Source organism: Fukomys damarensis, unplaced genomic scaffold, assembly GCF_012274545.1.
Source record: "Fukomys damarensis isolate Sample0158 unplaced genomic scaffold, DMR_v1.0_HiC HiC_scaffold_14, whole genome shotgun sequence".
Classification (NCBI taxonomy): Eukaryota; Metazoa; Chordata; class Mammalia; order Rodentia; family Bathyergidae; genus Fukomys; species Fukomys damarensis.
The window spans coordinates 8,241,350-8,246,150 of NW_022900926.1; the positions used below are offsets into that span (position 1 = coordinate 8,241,350).

The 4,801-nt window shown below is 42.0% G+C and overlaps 1 protein-coding gene across 6 annotated transcripts in view; it reads right to left on the reverse strand.

Annotated features, from left to right (window-relative positions):
• The window catches only part of Kiaa0408 (KIAA0408 ortholog), a 32,118-nt gene that overhangs the window by 25,759 nt on the left and 1,558 nt on the right, over positions 1-4,801 (reverse strand). The window contains exons 2-3 of one of the 6 annotated variants that reach the window (XM_033763221.1): positions 2,045-2,202; positions 1,892-1,935 (exon numbers count right to left, since the gene is read on the reverse strand). The exons of 3 other annotated variants lie outside the window; for them this stretch is intronic. The gene's annotated coding sequence lies outside the window, so the exon portion shown is untranslated. The remainder of the gene's footprint in view (positions 1-1,891; positions 1,936-2,044; positions 2,203-4,801) is intronic. 2 more of the 6 variants (XM_010625736.2, XM_010625738.2) reach the window with 2 other exon arrangements.

The following is a 4,801-nucleotide window of genomic DNA, read 5'->3' on the forward strand; positions in this document are numbered from 1 at the left end:
CCCGGTACCAAAAAAAAAAAAAAAAAGTATCAGTAACTCTGAACAAATAGCTATTAATACTTCTCAATCCACTGCATTCCTTCTAAAGTGAGGAAAAGGACCAAGACCTGAGTTTCCCTCCCTGGTTAGGATTTTCAGAGGTCCAAGGCTGGGGGAGCCTAACTTTCTACCTTTGGGTGGTTTCTCTGTGGCCCCTACTAGATGGGGTCTGAACGCGCTGGAGTAATGCTTGGCCCCTCTGTGCACAGCCTGGGACACAGGCGTTCTTTTCCAGATGGAGGTGCTCAGATTCCCAGGCACCCCTTAAGCCCCAGAATAAACTACTTTTGGTAATCAGTCACTTTGGCACGCTCCCTTTTGGGGAACATTTTAATTTCGTTTTTTACTTTTATTGCCACACCTTTGCAGGACACAAGGGTTCCATTCATTGCAGTGCGTTGGTCCATGTGTGTAACACACATTAATCTAAAGTGATAAATGACTGATATTAGGCAACGCATTTTCTGTGTAAAAAATATAAGTCTATTTTGTCTGTTTTGGAGTTAATGATACAAAAGGAATAACAGAGAAGGAATGAAAAAAACTATAGGCATTCACGAGAAAGAAGGGAAAAGTTATAAACTATCCACTAAACTGAGTTTTATGACTTTAAGGAATAAAAGATGTCATAAGCCACTTTAAAAAGCTTTTCAACTATCTTCCCTTACTAAGTTATTTGCAGCAAACAGGAAAGAATGGCTCGTTGGCCCCTCTGTGAACTCTCTTAAAGTCTGAATGTCAGGTTAAAGCAGGTACTTTCCAAGTGATGTTTCTCATCTTTCTATAACCACCTACTCCTCTTGTTTGTTAAAACAGATTACATAAGCAGTGTGACTCTAAACACACACACACACACACACACACACACACACACACACACACGGGCTTCAGAAAATAAACATGGAAAGCAGTTAGATTTGGAATTAAGAATTTTCAGGCATCCCTCTCTGTGGAATGTAGGATCATAAAGCTCTTCATAGAGTCAAGAAATTGCGGCAGTCCTGCAATTAGGGTGCTTTACTACTTTGCTAAATAAGTGTTCTACATTTTCCTGAAAGCTTCTAGTTTTTTGTTTTTTTTTCCTGGTACCAGGAATCAGATTCAGGACTTTGCACCTGACAGGCAGGTACCAGCTCCACTGAGCTAAATCCCCAGCCCTTAGTTTTTAAGTTAGTATATTGTATTACTTTATTACACACTTATCTTTGGTCAAAGATTAAGAACCATTTAAATTATTTAATATGTTTAAAAACATACTAATAGTTTGAGAGAAAATTAAAACAAAAGTAAAATTTATGATCTGAGTTTGAATGCCCTTATACAGGAATTTGGGTAAGACAACACTACTTAAAAATTCCAATATAAGTAAATAAAATTCCATGACCACTTTTTAAAAGGCTGAGTAACTGCCAAAATTAACTGACTGTATATTCTTATATTCCAGTACATTTTAGCCAAGAGGTGGACAGTTTACTGAAATCGCTTGTGATTTTAGTTTCAGATGCTGGGTTTGGGTGGTGCTCAAACAGTGACTACAGAAAAACCCATACAACTATGAACTAACAAGCTTTAACATTCTTTTTTAACAAAGAAATCCTCAAGCCAGGAAATGCCAAGAATTAAAGTTTGCTGAACATAAACCCCTGAGAGATAGGTAAGCTGGGGCTCCTCAGGACGACCCAACCTGGCTTAACCTTGGGAAATGCAAGGGCAGGCTTCCTGGAAACTAGGTTGACTGACTTCTGAAGAGGCAAGTGTTACATTTGCTGCTACATTCTTTGTTCAAGTGGCTGTAACCACACTGGACTCACAAGGAATTTCTAGACGTGCCTAAAAATTATTCACACCTTACCTAGGTCAACCAGTGCAGAACTGGGGGTAAACAGAGAAAGCACACTTTCCAGGAGAGAAGGCATGGGAGAAGGAAGACATATTGGTTAGTTAGACGGAAAGAACTCTTAGGGACCACTCGCTTTCAGAATAGCCAACGTGAACCTCTACCTACCTCTCTCCCACCAAGTGGTATAGAAGGAATCGGGATGTTACCACACTCATCTCTGTAACAACAGAGGTTCTCCTGTCATATCCATGCAATAAAGCCTTTTTACTCTGTAGGGGTTTCCCTCTGAAACTGCACAAGTAGACTGCTGAGAACATAAGGACCTGTTTGGGAAACGCTGTTTTATTCTCAGATACAAAAGGTATCTGAAATCATTTCCTCTATCAGAAACCAGAGAAACATTACAAACAGAATCAGAGCTATTTTTCATTAGACTCAACTGTTGTATAACTAGGGTTTGGGTAGCTGTCTTCCTCCGTACTGTTTTTGCAGTTCCTGGTTTTAATTAACGATTCATTTTTCTCACATTCTAATGCTGTTCTAATGCTATCACCACTTTCTGTTCCATCTCTACATTCTACTAGGGCATCTGACCCACAGCATAACTTCACTCCATGAGACCAAGATGTAGTCTTATGAGAACGTAGTTACAAACATTGCATGGATATTTGGAGTTAAGGCTAAGCTACAGAGCTGACGTTGCAAAGTGCTGGCAGCTGATTGAATGACCACACCTCACTTGCCACACAAATGAACACGCAGCTTGGGAAATGCAGGGCAGTACACAGCCCAGGCTCACTACTGTATTTTTCCTTTGTGTGAGTCATTGCTGCTTAAAAAATGCCAACTGAATTCCTTTTTCCTTAAATTTAGGCCAAACTAACAAAGACACTTCTTTCTGCACCCAAGAATGTGCAGGGAAGGGAATTTTCTGCAATAGATTTTGCTTTGTTGAGTTTATTTTCAGTGTGATGTTTAAATAACGCACCATCAAGGAGACAAATAGAAGGTCCCTTGTCTTTATGCCACCTCGGGAGGGTTTTGTTACTTGGATGAACAAAGGAATCTGGATTCCTCCTTCAGACCTAGCTTAATGTAACAAAAATAATGCAGCAACAGGATCAAAGTGGGGGGAGAAGGAGATGCTGGGCTGCTCCTTCAGAGGTCTTGGGCACCATCTTTGCTAACTTCTCAAGTCTAGGGCCTGTGGTGTGAGAGAGGCAAGCTAGATGCTGGGTTTCCCACAGAGCAGCCTAGAACCACAGGGAAAGCTTGTGGCCAGAAAAGGCCACTTCACAACTCTGGGCAGTCTGAACCCCAACCCTTAGCTCAGCAGGATGGAAGTGCGGGTGTGCACACCCTCAAGAGCAGCTGGGGAGCCTATCGGGAAGTGGGCGGAGCCGAGGCGGAAAGGCCTTCCTTCCCAGAATTCAGTGGGACAGTAGACCTGTCTCCTTAAAATCAGGAGCTGTCAGAAGGATCCCAACCTCCCCAGAGTCTCTGAGTAGCAGGTGAGCCAGTCCTATTTTAGTCTACTTCCCCTTCCGCAATATCTTGTGGGGGACCCCTATATGGAGGGCTGCATTGGGTGCAGGGTTCTCCTCCACAGCACCTGCGCTTGAGTTCAGAGGTAAGTACTGAACTCCTGTTGCCAGGACACAGTTGATAAGAGGAGATATAAAGTTGGGGCTGGTGTTTGCTTATTCTGCACTCCTTTCTTCCTTATTCAGATGACAAGTTATCCTTGAGGTATTTATTCCACACCTGTGTGTACTCATGGTGTCTTCTAAGAGCACCTAGGGATTGTACCAAGTAGCAGCACATTAGCCCGTCCTGGGGCGCTCATAAGGCTGTATCTCGGGGTGCCCATGTGCTTGTATCTCCGAGCGGACTCAACCCTGCAAACTATTCATCTTGGCTGCCCTTTTTAGTAAACAGTATACCTATTTGTCTCCTCTGATGTTGATTTTGAAAACCTATATTAATGAAAATATCATTTTCTAACCCTACTAATGTGGAAATAAAACTGCTTTGCATTTGGGTCTCCTGATGAAGACCATATAATCACTGCCTGGGATGCTTCACTGGGGATTCAGACACCCACTGAGCTGCCAGCCTTTAAGTTTGACTCAAAGCCAGACATCTGATGACCCCACATCCTGCCATCACACAGTCTACTGTAAACTGTGTTAGACCTTTATGGAATATGTATATACATTTTGGGAAACACAGATATCTGAAGTAGTGATTCTATGAAGCTTTCAAAAATACAAATGCCGGGCCAGGGATTTAGCTCAGTGGTTCCGCTGCCTGCCTCACAAGCGCAAGGACCTGAGTTCGATCCCTGGTATAAAACAAAACAAAACAACACAAAAACAACAACAAAAAATATAAATGCCAAAGTCCATCCATTCAATTCTACATTGTGTGAAGTAAGGCTCTAATTCTAAAAACATCCTAGGAACTGTGATGTGCACGTGTGGTTGAAAACTACTAGATGTTTAGTTCTTAGTCTCACGAAAGAGTAACCTAAAATCTCCCAGTGATTTAAAGTCTCACACTGTAGTGAATACATACTGTGCTTCAGAAGTGTACCAGGGCATCCTGTCCAAAACTGGAGTTCTGTGTAACTGCAGGAAGCTTACAGTTCTGACTCCCTCCTTCCAAGGGCCAAACAAGTTCCCACTGTGAGAAGCTACAATCTTTCCAAACATTTCCGGATGCTCTGCAGAGGACTGAGAACCACTGCTCCACTCAGGGTATCTACTTTCAAATGTCTTGGGCATTTTAGATACATTTGAGCCCCCAAATATTTGTTACAGTTTCTCTGAGATGGTGGCCTCAAGAAGTACCTAATGGATTTTGGTTCTTAAGGTGGTTCCATCTTTTTTTTTTTTTTTTTTTTTTTTTTTTTTTTTGGGG